The sequence below is a fragment of the Salvelinus namaycush genome, chromosome 29 (genome assembly GCF_016432855.1).
Source record: "Salvelinus namaycush isolate Seneca chromosome 29, SaNama_1.0, whole genome shotgun sequence".
Taxonomy (NCBI): Eukaryota; Metazoa; Chordata; class Actinopteri; order Salmoniformes; family Salmonidae; genus Salvelinus; species Salvelinus namaycush.
The window spans coordinates 12,313,216-12,329,810 of NC_052335.1; the positions used below are offsets into that span (position 1 = coordinate 12,313,216).

A 16,595-nucleotide genomic window follows, 5' to 3' on the forward strand; every position below is an offset into this window, starting at 1 on the left:
TTTTTAAAAATCTAACACGGCGATTGCATTAAGAACTAGTGTATCTTTCATTTGCTGTCCAACATGTATTTTTTAGTAAAGTTTATGATGAGTTCTTTGATTAGATTAGGTGACTGTCCAAAATTTCTCCGGAGATTCTGGTGAATCGATGCTACATATTCACAATGTATAACCACGGTTTGCAGCTCAAAATATGCACATTTTCGAACAAAACATAAGTGTATTGTATAACCTGATGTTATAGGACTGTCATCTGATGAAGTTGGTCAAGGTTAGTGATTAATTTTATATATTTTGCTGTTTTTTTGCGATCGCTACCTTTGCGGTGAATGAATGCGGTTGTGTGTTTGGCTATTGTGGTAAGCTAATATAATGCTATATTGTGTTTTCGCTGTAAAACACTTAAAAAATCTGAAATATTGGCTGGATTCACAAGATGTTTATCTTTCATTTGCTGTACACCATGTATTTTTCATAAATGTTTTATGATGAGTATTTAGGTATTTCACGTTGCTCTCTGTAATTATTCTTGCTGCTTCGGTGCTATTTGTGATTGTAGCTGCAATTTAAAACTATGATTTATACCTCAAATATGCACATTTTCGAACAAAACATAGATTTATTGTATAACATGTTATAAGACTGTCATCTGATGAAGTTGTTTCTTGGTTAGAGACTAATTATATCTCTATTTGGTCGGTTTTGTGATAGCTACCTATGCGGTAAAAAAATGGTGAAAATATGCGGTTGAGTCTTTTGCTATTGTGGTTAGCTAATAGAAATACATATTGTGTTTTCGCTGTAAAACATTTTAAAAATCGGACATGATGGCTGGATTCACAAGATGTGTATCTTTCATTTGCTGTATTGGACTTGTGATTTCATGATATTTATATGCTAGTATTTACTTGTGGCGCTATGCTAGGCTATGCTAGTCAGCTTTTTTACTGATGAGGATGCTCCCGGATCAGGGATGGTGATGAAGTAGAGGTTAAGAACCTTGTTAATACATTATTCTATATATTTTCCACATGGGATGTGACCCACTGTTATGTATTAATACAATACATATCTTATAGAAGAAAGTCTGAAGGAGGGATTTCCATTCGGTGGAAGTATTAGAAAAGGCCTACACAAAGGTCAACAGTATTGAAGAGGCACTTAGGCTATTGCTATTTTGGTCTTTATTGTGTCTTCCTATTGGCGAATGGACACCTAATGAAGTTTGATCTGATGTGGAAATGCTGTGATGGATGTGAGCTGACAGGGTTTGGAGAAATAACACTGTCAGAGGATAGAGGATGAGTGACAGGGAGATGAATGAGACAAGGCAGCATTTATCTTTTGGGTCATCAATGCTCTTTCTGCCATCTTCTCAATAGCCTAATTCGGGTCATTTTGAGGCAGTTACAACAATGTGGAAAGCTAGGCCTAAAAAAAGGAGGTTCCTCTTTTTCTGACTTCACCCTATATATTTTACATCTAATAGCCTATCGATAGATTTCATAAGCAAAATGGCTATTTCACCTTGGACATCCTTGGTGATCACAGATTAATGTGCTAGCTAGTCTTAAATGTTTGGTGCGAGTTGCTTTGCTGCTTTGGTGCAGGGGCTCCTCACCTGAATTGTCTTTGCTGGGCCATTAGCAGTGGAGTAGCATTTTTCCCTCCCATGATTTTATTTCAAGTAGGATAGCAGCCTACACCAAAAAAATAACCCCATATTGATAACCATACTGTAGATGTAACCTTGATACAAACATACAGTCTACTACTCAATGGGGAAGGCATGGATGGCAACAACACTGTGCCCTTCGCTCCCGCTTGACAAGTTACCGAGTAGCCAAGTCATTGTAAGCACACGCATAAAACGCATGAAGAAGCAACACTGCAGCCATCATCAAATCAACTTGTGAAATGCTTGCTTACAAGCCCTTAACCAACAATGCTTTAAGAAGTTAAGGGGAAAAAAGTGTTGAGTAAAAAATAGATAAGTAGAAAATAGAAAATAAAAGTAACAAATAATTAAACAGCAGCAGTAAAATAACATTTTTATATACAGGGGGTACCGGTACAGAGTCAATGGGCACCGGTTAGTCGAGGTAATTGAGGTAATATGTACATGTAGGTAGAGTTACATCAGCACTTTTAATAAAAAATAAAACATATAACTATATAACTGAAAATATACAGTGAAATACGTCTCAGACTCATCCTCTGGCAGAGTCATCCTCAGACTCATCCTCTGGTAGCTCAACGTAAAAGAAAAAAACAGCTCAATCAAAACCATCTAATCTATAGCAGAGCGCATTCAACACAACCACTCCTTTCCACACGCCCACTATTTTCCTTTCGACACATCCACTCCTTTCCACACACCCCTACTCTCCCATACAACATTTTCCACTAACATTTTACACATTTTACAGCCACAAAGTCAAAATTGGCTTTATCCAAGTGTATATGTATAATGACGAGATGCTCAAGTCTCCGCCCTAACAACGGGAGTCATTGTCCCAAAGGTGGGAAGGCAGGTGGCAAGCTTAGGTCCAAAATAAGCACATATTTTGGATAGATTTTGGCGATGCTGTTTGATGGCTATGACCTCCGGCGAGCCATCAAACAGGCAAAGCGTTAATACAGGACTAAGATTGAACCCTACTACGCCGGCTCTGACAGGATGGATGTGGCATGGCTTGCAAACTGTCATGGATTACAAAGAAACCAGCCACGAGCTGCCCAGTGGCGTGAGCCTAACAGACAAGCTAAATGCTCACTTCGAGGCAAGCAACACTGAACCATGCATGAGAGTACCAGATGTTGCGGACGACTGTGTGATCTTGCTCTCTGTAGCCGATGTGTGTAAGACCCCACTCAGGGGTGTGTGCTTAGTCCCCTTCTTTACTCTCTGTTCACCCACGACTGTGTGGCCGCGCACGACTCCAACACCATCATCAAGTTTGCTGACGACACAACGGTGGTAGGACTGATCACCGACGATGATGAAGCAGTCTAGAGGGAAGTGGCCACAGACCTGGCAGTATGGTTCAAGAACAACAACCTCTTCCTCAATGTCAACAAGACAAAGGAGCTGATCGTGGACTACAGAAAACTAATGGGCAAGCACGCCCCCATCCACATCGATGGGGCTGTACTGAAGCGGGTCAAGAGCTTCAAGTTCATGTGTGTCCACATAACTAAGGAATTAACATGGTCCATACCCACACAGTTGTGAAGAGGGCACGACTCTTTATCGTTATTCTTTATTCACTGTATATGTATTCCTTGTGTCACTATTTGTATTCTTATTTTATCTTTATCTTAAACTCTGCATTGTTGGAAAAGGACCCTTGAGTAAGCGTTTCACTGTTAGTCTACACCTGCTGTTTACGAAGCAGGTGACAAATACAATGTGATTTGAGAGTGAAACCTCTCACTTCGACCCTCTTCCTCGCCCTTTTCAGAAAAATGTCGAAGCCAACATCGCAAGACCATAGACATTGTGGAATAAACAAGAATGTCGCTTATGAGGTGAGTGTTGTGGAAAGGCCAGATTTATTTTACAGAATGTAAAACAATTCCAATCAGACGTTTAAGTGATAAAATGTCATGTTAAACCTTCTTATGGCTGCAATCCCGTTAACGGGATCGATATGACAACAGCCAGTGAAAGTGCAGGGCGCCAAATTCAAACAACAGAAATCTCATAATTAAAATTCCTCAAGCATACAAGTATTTCACACCATTTTAAAGATACACTTCTTGTTAATCCCCCCACAGTGTCCGTTTTCAAAAAGGCTTTACAGCGAAAGCACCACAAACGATTATGTTAGTTCACCGCAAAATCACAGAAAAACACAGCCATTTTTCCAGCCAAAGACAGGAGTCACAAAGAGCAGAAATAGAGATAAAATGAATCACTAACCTTTGATGATCTTCATCAGATGACACTCATATGACTTGATGTTACACAATACATATATGTTTTTTACGATAAAGTTCATATTTATATCCAAAAACCTCAATTTACATTGGCGCCATGTTCAGAAATGCCTCCAAAATATCCTGAGAAATTGCAGAGAGCCACATCAAATAACAGAAATACTCATCATAAACTTTGATGAAAGATACATGTTTTACATAGAATTAAAGATAAACTTGTTCTTAATGAAACCGCTGTGTCAGATTTCAAAAAAGCTTTACGGCAAAAGCACAATATTCAATCATCTGAGAACAGCGTTCAGCCACAAAAGGAAGCCATACAGTTACCCGCCAAATTGTGGCGTCAACAAAGGTCATATATAGCATTATAAATCTTCACTTAGCTTTGCTGATCTTCGTCGAGATGCACTCCCAGGACTCCCACTTCCACAAGAAATGTTCATTTTGTTCGGTAATGTCCATCATTTATTTCCAAAGAGCTACTTTGTTAGCGTGTTTGGTAAACAAATCCAAAGTCACGAAGCGCGTTCACTAAAAGCAGACGAAATGTCAAAAAGTTCCGTAACAGTCAGTAGAAACATGTCAAACGATGTATTGAATCAATCTTTAGGATGTTTTTAACATAAATCTTCAATAATGTTCCATCCGGAGAATTCCATTGTCTTCAGAAGTGCGATGGAACAGAGCTCCCTCTCATGTGAACACGCATGGTCAGACTGTTGACATCTAGTGGAAGCCGTAGGAAGTGCAAACTGACCCATATCCCACTGTGTATTCGATAGGCGATGAGTTGAAAACCTACAAACCTCAGATTTCCCACTTCCTGGTTGGATTTTTTTCTCAGGTTTTTGCCTGCCATATGAGTTATGTTATACTCACAGACATCATTCAAACAGTTTTAAAAACTTCAGAGTGTTTTCTATCCAATACTAATAATAATATGCATATATTAGCAATTGGGACTGAGGAGCAGGCAGTTTACTCTGGGCACCTCTGGGCACCTTTTCATCCAAGCTACTCAATACTGCCCCTGCAGCCATAAGAAGTTAAGATTATGTAACGTTACTAAGGTTTTACTGCCATATTATTGCTTTGAAATCGATGTTTTGTTCGTTAGCTTATAGCTAGCTATGGCTAACTCCTGAGACGAGTCCTGGCCTAGCCCTAACGTTAGTTAGTTACTCACTTAGCTAGCAAGCTAACCTTAGCTGGTCTCCTTCACCAGTTTCTTGTTTTGGTGTTTAGCTAGGTATTGTATCGAGGTCAGGTTTATTAGTACCTGTACGTTACTACTGCGAACACAAAAGCTTATGTTGTGTTTCAAAACAAGCATTTGCAGCTAGCACATGCACCGCCCACGTACGCTACTGTAACTACGTAAGTAAGGTTAACTACGTTATCCTAAGGTTAGATGGCCTTGTTTACAGTCGAGATGTTGGAAGTGGAAATCCTAGCTAATGGTGCAAGAAGAATTACAATTTTGTTTTTTGCCTGCAGCTCCCTACCGGCGCCGATTCAGTTGTCCCAGGACCAGCTGGAGTCCGAGGAGAGGGGCCGGGCACAGAGGTTCCACTCCACCGCCCTCGTCTCCTCCCGCAGAGAACCCCCTCCCTACGGCTACAGGAAGAGCTGGGTGCCCCGCTCTCTGGAAGTACTAAGCTTTACTCCCTACCCAGTTTAATTGATTCAATGAAGCTGTGTTACTGTTGGTGTTGTGTTAGAAATGACGCCCTGAATGTTCAGAGAGGCGATATCATGGGATATAGCTTTTTCCTCTCAGTTTGTGTGTTGGACTCCCCTGTGTTGTAGAACAGTGGAAACGGGTACATCTGCACATTGCTTCTTACTACTAGTCTCTCAGTGATAACAACCTTCCTTGTGTTGTCGGACATTTGAGATGGCGTTGCGTTCCCTGAGATCCACGTGGCCCAGTTCCCTCTGGAGATGGGAAGGAAGAAGAAACGCTCCAACGCCCTGGCTGTACAGGTGGACGGTGAGGGCAAGATCAAATACGACGCCATCGCCGGACAGGGCAAGGTAAGAATATTAATAGATATCCAGCTGGTCTGCCTAAATCTACAATGTAGTTGTACGTACGAGACATTCTCATATGAGTCTAATGTAAATCCATGGGTCCTTTTCATGTGGATTTATTTTACATTATTTACATTACAGTACTGAGTGCATACATTTTCATACCTTTTTCGTACTGGTCCCCCGTGGGAATTGAACCCACAACCCTGGCATTGCAAGCGTCATGCATTACCAACTGAGCCACACGGGACCATGAAATTGCCTATGAATCGCTGTGCCCACATGTTTATTTTATAGAGCAGTGGTCTCCAGACTCTTTCCTGTGCTGTGACCCACCATAGTTATGTTTTTGTTATTGTCATCTAGATACCAAGTAAACAAAGCTGTTTCTTGCCACGATCCTGTATTAAACAGAGAGCCATCATTTGAATAACTACTGTCACGGAGGACCTGTGTACAGTTCAGTTTCTATATATTCAGCTGTCTCCTCTGTTCTCCCTGTGCAGGTGATTTTCAGTAAGTACTCAGACCTGCTTCCTAAGGAAGTGCTGAGCGACTATGCCCCAGAGTTGCAGAAGCCTGACGAGGAGGCTGTCAAAGAGCTGACGGAGAAGACCCGCGATGCTCTGATGAAGCAGGTCTCTCAGAAGATAGCTGCAGCTATGCCTGTGAGGGCAGCTGACAAACGGGCCCCGGCACAGTACATCAGGTACGGTTTTTGAATGTGATGGATGATGCCAACTGTTGTTTATGAGTTTCTCCCTTTTCAAAATGGAAGATAATATAGGGTGTTCACCCATAAAATGCTTAATTCATTCAAGCTTTATACAAATATGTCCATTCAATAGAACATTTTGTTAGAAAAACAATAGTCCAAACCCCATGTCTCTACATTATATGGTTCCAAACGTTACCAACGATTTACTCTTTGAATTTAGCAGGTTTAGAGTGAATGGAATGTCATCACGTGCATGATCAAAAAGTGGTCAATGCTCAATAGAACTCTGGCACTGCTCCGCAGCAGAACAGCACTAACGTCAACTGAAAAGCTAACTAGTGACTGCCGGTTCGTGAGTTAAAATATGGGCTTTTTCTAAATGAAATCCGCTGAATACAATACTAAATATATATTTACACTACATGACCAAAAGTATGTGGACATGTGCTCGTCGAACGTCGCATTCCAAAATCATGGGCATTAATATGGAGTTGGTCCCCCTTTTTCTGCTATAACAGCTTCCTCTCATCTGGGAAGGCTTTCCACTAGATGTTGGAACATTGCTGCAGGGACAACTCCACAAGAGTATTAGTGAGGTCAGGCACTGATGTTGGTGATTAGGCCTGGCTCACAGTTGGCGTTCCAATTCATCCCAAAGGTGTTCGATGGGGTTGAGGTCAGGGCTCTGTGCAGGCCAGTCAAGTTCTTCCACACCGATCTCGACAAACCATTTCTGTATGGATTTCTCTTTGTGCATGGGGGCATTGTTATGCTGAAACAGGAAAGGGACTTCCCCAAACTGTTGCCACAAAGTTGGAAGCACAGAATGGTCTAGATTGTCATTGTATGCTGTAGCGTTAAGATTTCCCTTCACTGGAACTAAGGTGCCTAGCCTGAACCATGAAAAACAGCCCCAGACCATTATTCCTCCTCCACCAAACTTTCCTGGCATCCGCCAAACCCAGATTAGTCCGTTGCACTGCCAGATGGTGAAGCGTGATTCATCACTCCATAGAACGTGTTTCCACTGCTCCAGAGTCCAATGGCGGCAAGCTTCACACCACTCCAGCCGATGCTAGGCATTGAGCAGGCTTGTGTACTACGGCTGCTCGGCCATGGAAACCCATTTCATGAAGCTCCCGACGAACAGTACTTGTGCTGACGTTGCTTCCAGAGGCAGTTTGGAACTCGGTAGTGAGTGTTGCAACCAAGGACAGAGGATTTTTACGCGCTTCAGCACTCGGCAGTCCCGTTCTGTGAACTTGTGTGGCTTACGACTTTGTGGCTGAGCCGTTGTTGCTCCTAGAAGTTTCCACTTCACAATAACAGTACTTACATTTGACCGGGGAAGCTCTAGCAAGGCAGAAATTTGGCGAACTGACATGTTGGAAAGGTGGCATACTATGACGGTGCCACGTTGAAAGTCTGAGTTCTTTATTAAGGCCATTTTACTGCTAATGTTTGTATATGGAGATTGCATGGCTGTGTGCTTGATTTTATACACCTACACCTTTATTTGAAGCTACTCATTCAAGGGTTTTTCTTTATTTTCAACTATTTTCTACATTTTAAGCAGTTTAAGTCCAGTGAATAACCTGAAATGGTACAAAGGTAAGCGGTAAACTGCCAGGGGTTTAAAAAAAAGTTTAGGTTACCGAAAACTGAAAGATTATGTAGATTCCAGAGTTGTGAAAAAGGGCCTTTTTCAGGAAACAAGTAATGGGTCAACAACTTACCGCTGTTCTGCAGCAATGGAAGTAAATTAAGCCTTGAAAGTTGATGCTAACAGTTCCTACGGGTGTCCCAACTTTTGTTGATTACTTACAAACCCTCTGTCTGTATAAAAGCAGTGTTGGAACAGACTGTGTTACTACACCCTCTTAAGCATTATTTGGACAGTATTGTACTGCAGGAAGTAGTATATTGCTATCATAATGGCAAGGGGAAAAAGCAATTAACAGAGGAAGACAGACCATTATAACCCTTAAAAGTGTAGGTCTTTCCTTTAGAGAAATTGCCAAGGTGTCAGTGAGTACAGTTTCCTACACCATCAAAAGGCAGACCCAAAGCCACAACAGAATCGGAAGACAAGATTCTGAGAGTCAACAGCTTGCGTGATAGGTGGCTCACAGGACAACCGCTTCAAGCACAGCTTAACACTGGTCAACTTAAGCAAGTCTGTTTCAACTGTGAAGAGAAGACTTCGAGCTGTAGGTTTGAGAGGTCGAGTGGCAGTAAGAAAGCCATTGCTAAGATGGCAAAATAAGAAAGAGACTTGCCTGGGCCATGAAGCACCGCCAGCGGACAACTGAAGGCCTAAAGGAGGTCTTTTGGACTGATGAATCAAAATGTGAAATCTTCGGTTCATCGTGCAGGGTTTTTGTACGCCATCAAGTAGGCGAATGATTTTGATTGGTCCAACCAGCGGAAATGCCTCCAAATGGTACCACCTCACAACACCATATATGGAAGAGACGCAACCAGGAGCGGCGCAGTCTAAACTAGCAACGGTCGCAGCAAATGAACGTTCTTATTTCATCAACACTGTCAAATACGTTAAGGTTATAATATTGTATAGAACAATCTAAAGATGAATTCGATGTCATTTTAAAATGACAATGTTTTGACATCAGTTTCGTAGCACCCTCTTGAATTGCCCCGTTTTTCTCTACATTGTACAGCAGTGAGTGAATGCCCTAGATAATAAGACTAGGCTATATAAATCCTGTCATCATGGGCGGTATAGAAAGCATCAGGAGCACTAGGGCATACTTAGAAAATACATCCTCCACACACTGTGCTGTAATGTATGCATGCATTTCCCCAGGTACACTCTGTCCCAGCAGGGCGTGGCCTTCAACTCGGGGGCCAAACAAAGGGCCATCCGTATGGTGGAGATGCAGAAGGACCCCATGGAGTCTCCACGTGTCAAGTAAGTACATTCCCACCAGCGTCGCTGACTAAACTCATAACTGACTAAACTTTAAAACGTATGTGCTTGTCACTTTCACTATCTTGCTATAGACCGGTTAGCTGACAACGTCACGGAAACGATGCGCACGCTTCAATGGGGCAGAAGGCAGTGTGTTATGTGATTCTGGATGGCCAGATAGCTAGCAACAATGACAAGAAGCTGCCATGTGGAGATCATAGGTGGCTCATTTCAGCTAGTTTTATCTTGTACTTGATACCATGTCTTGTTTTGACTGAAAATTCGCTGGCTAGCTAACAAGCAACTGTAACAATGTATTTGAGAGACGACACGTGGTTATTGTGCAAATGTATTTGTTTTTGTGAATAAACATTGAAGACAAAACATAGCTTACATGTTGTCAACCGTCTAAGCCAACCTCGTCTGTTTTGTCCTATAGTTGTGCACTCGTCCATTTTGTTGCTAAACAGCCAACCTGCCTATGTGCTAGGATAACTTGAGTCATGCACATCCCCTAAATAAAGCTAGAAGCACACTCGCTTATTTTGTCATCTAGGATGTGATGTGTCAAGGTTGCTATTCCAGGATCAATAAGAAGATTCCTGGTGGACCTCCCTCCCCTCCTGCACCTGTCATGCACTCACCAAGCAGAAAGGTACCTTTTGGGGTTCAGACAGACTTAACTGATCTCAAGATTTGAAGTTGCCAATAGTGTTTTTATGACTTTAATAATGTGTAAAAGGATCCGCTCAACTCAACACCTTTTCCTTGTGTCAAAATGAAATGTACTTTCTTCTCTAGCTGTGCAAATGTTGAGCGAAAGATGTGATGCGTTTTCTCTCTCTGTCCTACCAGATGACAGTCAAGGAAGATTCCTCCCTGCATCTCAAACTGGAAGAATGCAAGGGTATACCAACTCTGCTCTCTCCCTCTGGAGACACTGACTCAATGGGAGGTTGTGTTTGTTTGAGGTCAGGATTGCTGACATTGTAAGTACACTCCTGTGTTCTATGACTAGTGGTTTTTATGACTGCCTAAAGCAAAGTTGTGTAATGCACTATATTTTTATTATAAGGCATTATACAGCTGGTTGGTCTAATCCTGAATGTTGATTGGTTAAAAGCGCATTCCAGCCTTTGTCTATTCCACAAATTACCACTGGCTAAGTCCTATGAAGTTAAAATGCCTATTTACTCTGTTCCATCTGACTGATCAATCCTCTGTCTCATCAGCCCACCAGGCACTTCATTAACTTAACAGTTTCGGGGGATGAGACAGACAGGCAGCGTTTCTCAGCCAATCGAAATTATGAATCAGCTGCCATCATTTTATGGATATATATATTTTTTAAATGTATTTTTAAAAAATGCAAAAAAAGTGAAACGAAGTGCAGCTAGTTTGAAGTCTTTCCAGCTCAGTTTGAAGTGATTGTGTTAGCTGTGTTGTTGGCTAGCTCCTCTGAACAACAGTGTCCTGATGAGTGAGCACATTCTCTGTGCCAGGCGAAATAGCGCCTCATTAGCTCATTGTTATGGATGTATCCAAATAAATGTCACTAGAAAACAGCTTATGCAAACGCGGCGACTTTGCTGTTATTCTGGCTGCACTTTTTGACGTGACTAAGTTAGCTGTAGTTGGTTAGCTAGCAAGCAAGGGATAAGAACGTTGCCAAGCCAGTATGGCAATGGAACATTTAGAACGAACGACTGGGTCACATCCATAGACGCAGAACAAAAAGACTGAACGTCTGGGTCGCATCTCTAGCAACCGAACCGATAGAACGAACATCCAGCCGGCATTGGTAGCAACCCTAGATTTGTGTCGGGACTATATCTTGAGGAAGGATGAAATGGTATGAAAAATGTAAATATGTCTGTCATTATTTGAATATGTTGGTAACCTGTTGTTTAAAAGTGACAATGCCCTCGACGCCGGTGTTTGGGGGATATCTTGGCACGGTTCGCCGGTCCGAGATAAAGCCTAACAAGACCTTTGCCAGTATATCCTCCAAACACCGGCTTCTCTGGCATTACCACTTAATTATGTGTGAGTGTGTGTTTCATAGAAAGTGTTCCCAAAGTTGAGTCCTATGTTCTGGGTTTGTCTTCTAGAGTTACACCACCCCTCTGGACAAGCATCTGGCAGCTGACGGTAGAGGACTGCAGACCGTTCACATCAATGAGAGCTTTGCCAAACTGGCCGAGGCGCTCTACATTGCTGACAGAAAGGTACACTGTTTGTGGTTTTGAGAACCGATGTTTGTCCTGTGATTAGCGACTTCTTCTCCGAGCCTCTCTGAAATATATATATATATATTTTTTGGGGTGAATGGTCATCTCTTTGTGTCAATTTCAAAGCCGACTACTTTTCTGTATGATATTGGCTCGAGCCTTTAGAATGATTCTCTCATCCTAAAATTAAGATTCTGTGTTTTCTTTCTCTTCGTTGTGCTGTGTCTAAGCCGATATGCCTCCAAGCCACATATATGATTGTAGCCTAAAGTTTATAATGTGATGTTGATTTAAATGAATGTAAACTAACTCTGTGTCTACTGCATCCAGGCCAGAGAGGCTGTGGAGAAGAAGATGGCCCAGAAAGAGAAGGAGGAAAAGCTCCGAGAGCTGGCTCAGATGGCGCGAGAACGCAGGGCAGGGATCAAAGGTCACAGAGGGGACAAAGGTCAGTCCACAACCTCTTCCTGCTTGACCCTAACCACAGATCTAGGATCAGGTCACCTGTTTGTGATGTCATGTTTTCCTGTACAAGGACTGCCCGTGTAAAGTGTTGTAAAGTTGTGTGGGTGGTCTGTGACAAATCAATCAATATATTTGAAATGAAATATACTGACGGTGTTTAACCAAATGCGGCATTGAGGAACACAAACCCCGAGACCTTTCTCAGAATCTTGTCCAAGTAGCTCTGTGCATGCAGAGAGCAGACTACTCAGCTGTCAGTCCTGATTATGTGTGAGTGAGCCGCTTGGTAACACCCTTGCTCCTTCTCTCTCGCACGCTCTCACCCTCCATACCTCCCCTCTTTCTGTCGTCACTCTGTAACTCTCTCTCCCCTCTCTCCATCCTCTATCCTCTTTCTTCTACGCCACCTCTCCCTCCCGCTCTCCCTCCTGTGGCAGGTGGCGAGGACGGTGAGGCCAGAGAGCGTGACGAGATCCGCCATGACAGGAGGAAAGAGAGACAGCACAACAGGAACATCTCCCGAGCCGCCCCCGATAAGAGGTACATACATCCACACACACACACCCTGCTGAATCATTCATGGTTCATCAGGAACGCTGAAGGAACGCAGCTGGCCACAGCAGCACCCAGCCCAGACCTCCTGACCGTCCTGTCTGCTACAGCTGCAGTGCTTCAGAGAGCAAGAGGGAGACAGGCCGAGAGGGAGACAGGCCGAGAGGGAGACAGGCAAAGAAAATGAGAGAGGAAATTGGTGAGAGACAGACATAGAGATTAGGCTACTCTGCTCCAGTTGTCTGTCTCTACAGTGGAGCTGTCAGAGGATGGCAGGGGGAAGGGGGGAGAGCAGTAGGAAGAAAGGATAGGGAGACGGCCACTGATTACAACGACAGGCCTGACTGCTGGTTGTAAATGGCCTCATTATGAAGAGCCGGTTAGCCCAGAGCGTCTACTTAACCTTGCAGTCGCTTCTGCTGGATGTGATTATCTGCAGATATGTTGGGATTGTGATAATGTTAGCAGACAGTGATGTGCCATGTGAGCGGTTTGGTGCAGCAACTAATTTCACACACAAAGCTACAGAGGTGGGGTGCTCTACTAAAAACCAAGCTCTCCCGTATCCATATGTTGTCTCTCTCTCTCTCGCCTTCTTCCTTAACTAACCGTCTGGTTTGATTTATTCCCATCGTCAGGGCGAAGCTGCAGAGAGACCAGGACAGGGACGTCAGTGAGCTCATTGCTCAACCCTAGAGCCTCCAGTGAGGCTCAGTACGACCAGAGACTATTCAACCAGACCAAGGTGACACACACACACACACACCTGCTGTGCTGTCAGAGGTTCTCCTGTAGTGGTGTTTCTACTAGAGTGACTTAAGATCTCACATGTTACACTGGCTGACGTTCTTTGTTTAACCACTGCCCCCCCCCCCCCCCCCCCCCTCAAGGGTATGAACAGCGGTTTTGCAGGCGGGGAGGATGAGATGTACAATGTGTACGACCAACCGTTCAGGAGTGGCAGAGACATGGCCCAGAACATCTACCGGCCCACCAAGAGCTCTGACAAGGACATGTATGGAGACGACCTGGACACCTCTGTAGTATCCCTTCATCTGTAGTATCCCTCCTCTAAGGTCCATTATGTCTACTGAAATCCACTCTCAGTTCGTTCGGATTCTTTATTGGGTTTTCTACAGATAACCCGGTCACTAACAGGGACTGGTGCTGGAATGCGATACTAACTATAGCCTTCTAAACACTACAGAACAGTATTTATTATCTGACAGATTGCCGTCACTGATACATTCTACCTGTTTCGATCACATTTCTAATGGGGAAAATGATACACCGAGAAAGTTCAATGGACAGCATTCTAAACAGTACACATCAATGCATACAGGTAATTGCCAAAATAAAGGAAACACCAATATGGTGTCTTAACCCCCTAGTGTCAATGTCCCCGTGGAAATCTAATTATATTAACCTAGAATATCTATCTAGATATCACATTTTTGCATGGGCTGCGTCTCAAACCTCTGCATCTGCCGATGTCGCCCTTCCGCATATGCGTGAAAGGCGGCAGAGCTAGAGCAGTGTTTGTCAAACCATGAGACAACCCCGGAAATCGGTCTTCTCACTAAATTCTCTGTAGCGTCCCAACAGTTTGGCCAACAAACTAGTATGAACCCCCTATGGAGAGATGAGAGTCTCACGAACACGATGGCATTGGTTTTACTCTAGGACGCCAACAAGCCTCACAAGACTATTCTGAAGGTAGCAGGGTACCAGTTGAAAAACTGAGTTTAGTGCCTAAAATAAAGAGTTAAACCCCCTATGCTCCTTTTTGAGACCTCTCTTTCAAAGTCAACGAGATCTCCTCCTCTAAACATGGTATCCAAAATAATGGGCAACTAGGACTTTTTATTCATGACCCATAGAGATGGACAGAGGACTCAACTTGGATCTAACCCATTTTAGCATGGACATTTCCATTGAGGGCTTCCACCATTTTTTAAGTAGTCATCGGTGGGGATTCCTATGGGTTGGGAACCAACAGCCAATGATCAGAGCATTGTCTTCTTCCAATTGGGTCCAATGGTTTGTAAATGGCTTTAACATCGCCATCTAGTGGCTACAATAAATGAATGACGCAATATTTGGTTCAGGATTCAGGCACTGCAGGCTGTGGATCACCAACATAAGCTTTATACTTTTTTCACAAAATAAGAAAATGTACTACTTTAAAATTGAGGGCCTCAATGGCGCTGCCCATGCTGTCACTTTCGCCATAGTGGTACGGATACAATGATGAGATGAGGCCTCTTTCCATCTCTATGACATTGATGGGATGATAATTGGACCTGCTTTCAATATACTTTGTATCCCTTATTACTAAAGTGTGTCCTTTATCAAATCACATTTTATTTGTCACATGTGCCGAATACAACAGGTGTAGGTAAACCTTACAGTGAAATGCTTACTTACAAGCCCTTAACCAACAATGCAGTTTTTAAAAGGTCCTTAACAAACTAAAGGATGATATAAAATGACAATAATAAGGATATATACAAGGAGTACCGGGTCAATGTGCAGGGGTACAGGTTAATTGAGGTAATATACATCAGTTGAGGCTGCTTAGGGGAGGCAGGCTCATAATATTGTCTGGAATGGAGTACACGGAATGGCATGTGTTTGATGGATTTGATACCACTCCACCTATTACCACGAGCCCATCCTCCCCAATTAAGGTGCCACCAACCTCCTGTGATGGACATATAGGTAGGGGTAGAGTGACTATGCATAAATAATAAAAAGAGAGTTGTGTGTGTGTGGTTAGGGTCCAGTGAGTGTACATCCAGCCTGTGCAAGAGTCGGTGCAAAAAATGATAATAAATACAAATAAAATTAGGGGGTTGACGCAAATAGTCCAGGTAGCCATTTGATGAACTGTTCAGCAGTCCTATGGCTTGGGGGGTAGAAGCTCATTTATTTATCTAGTTAGCTGTATATTTACATATACCTGTATAAATAAACCATTCAAGAAAATATTCCCTGCATATACTTTCTATGGGTCATTACTACAAGGATCCAAAACACAAAGATTTTTTTTTGCAGCAGCATTTTGTCTACTGTTTCAGAAACAGTAAAACATATCCTAACGCTCTCCTTCCCCTCTCCCAGGTTTGTTCCTGACCGTGAGTTCTCTGGTACGGACCATGGTCCTCGTCGTGACGGCCCCGTCCAGTTTGAGGAGGATCCCTTCGGTCTGGACACGTTTTTGGAGGAGGCTAAGCAGCACGGGGGCTCCAAGAGCCCCTCCACCAGCAGAGGCTCCAAGGACTATGACCATGACAAGAAACACAGGAAGGAGTGTTTGGAACAAGACCGAGACCCTCGGTCTGATGGGAAGGGAGGATAGCGTTCAGTATGCAATGTTTCAAAACGTTGAGAAGTCACTGTATGTGTTTTTCTCACCTGAACGTAGGCGTCGCCTGAATGTGTCCAATAAGAATGGGCCTTTTTTATTTTAGTTTTGAAGCTGTTTTCTCCTTTCTGTACCTAGTGAATGTAACCCTGGGTTTTTGGGAGGATGAGGGGGGGAGAGTTGGGTCAGAACCCTGACTGGAACTATAGACATTCTGTTTGTGTGTGTTGTATGGCTGAACCCCCCCAGGAGCTAGCAGGGATTATTTGTTGATAATGACCTTTTTCTTTACAGCATCCCTTTTTCTTTACGTACAGCACCATCCTGCCTGTAACGTGAGTTTAAGTAAAGCCC

At 43.2% G+C, this 16,595-nt stretch overlaps 1 pseudogene; it reads left to right on the forward strand.

Moving 5' to 3' along the window:
• LOC120023955 overlaps positions 1 to 16,235 on the forward strand; it is a 48,156-nt pseudogene extending 31,921 nt beyond the window's left edge.
• Positions 16,236 to 16,595: the final 360 nt, after the last annotated feature.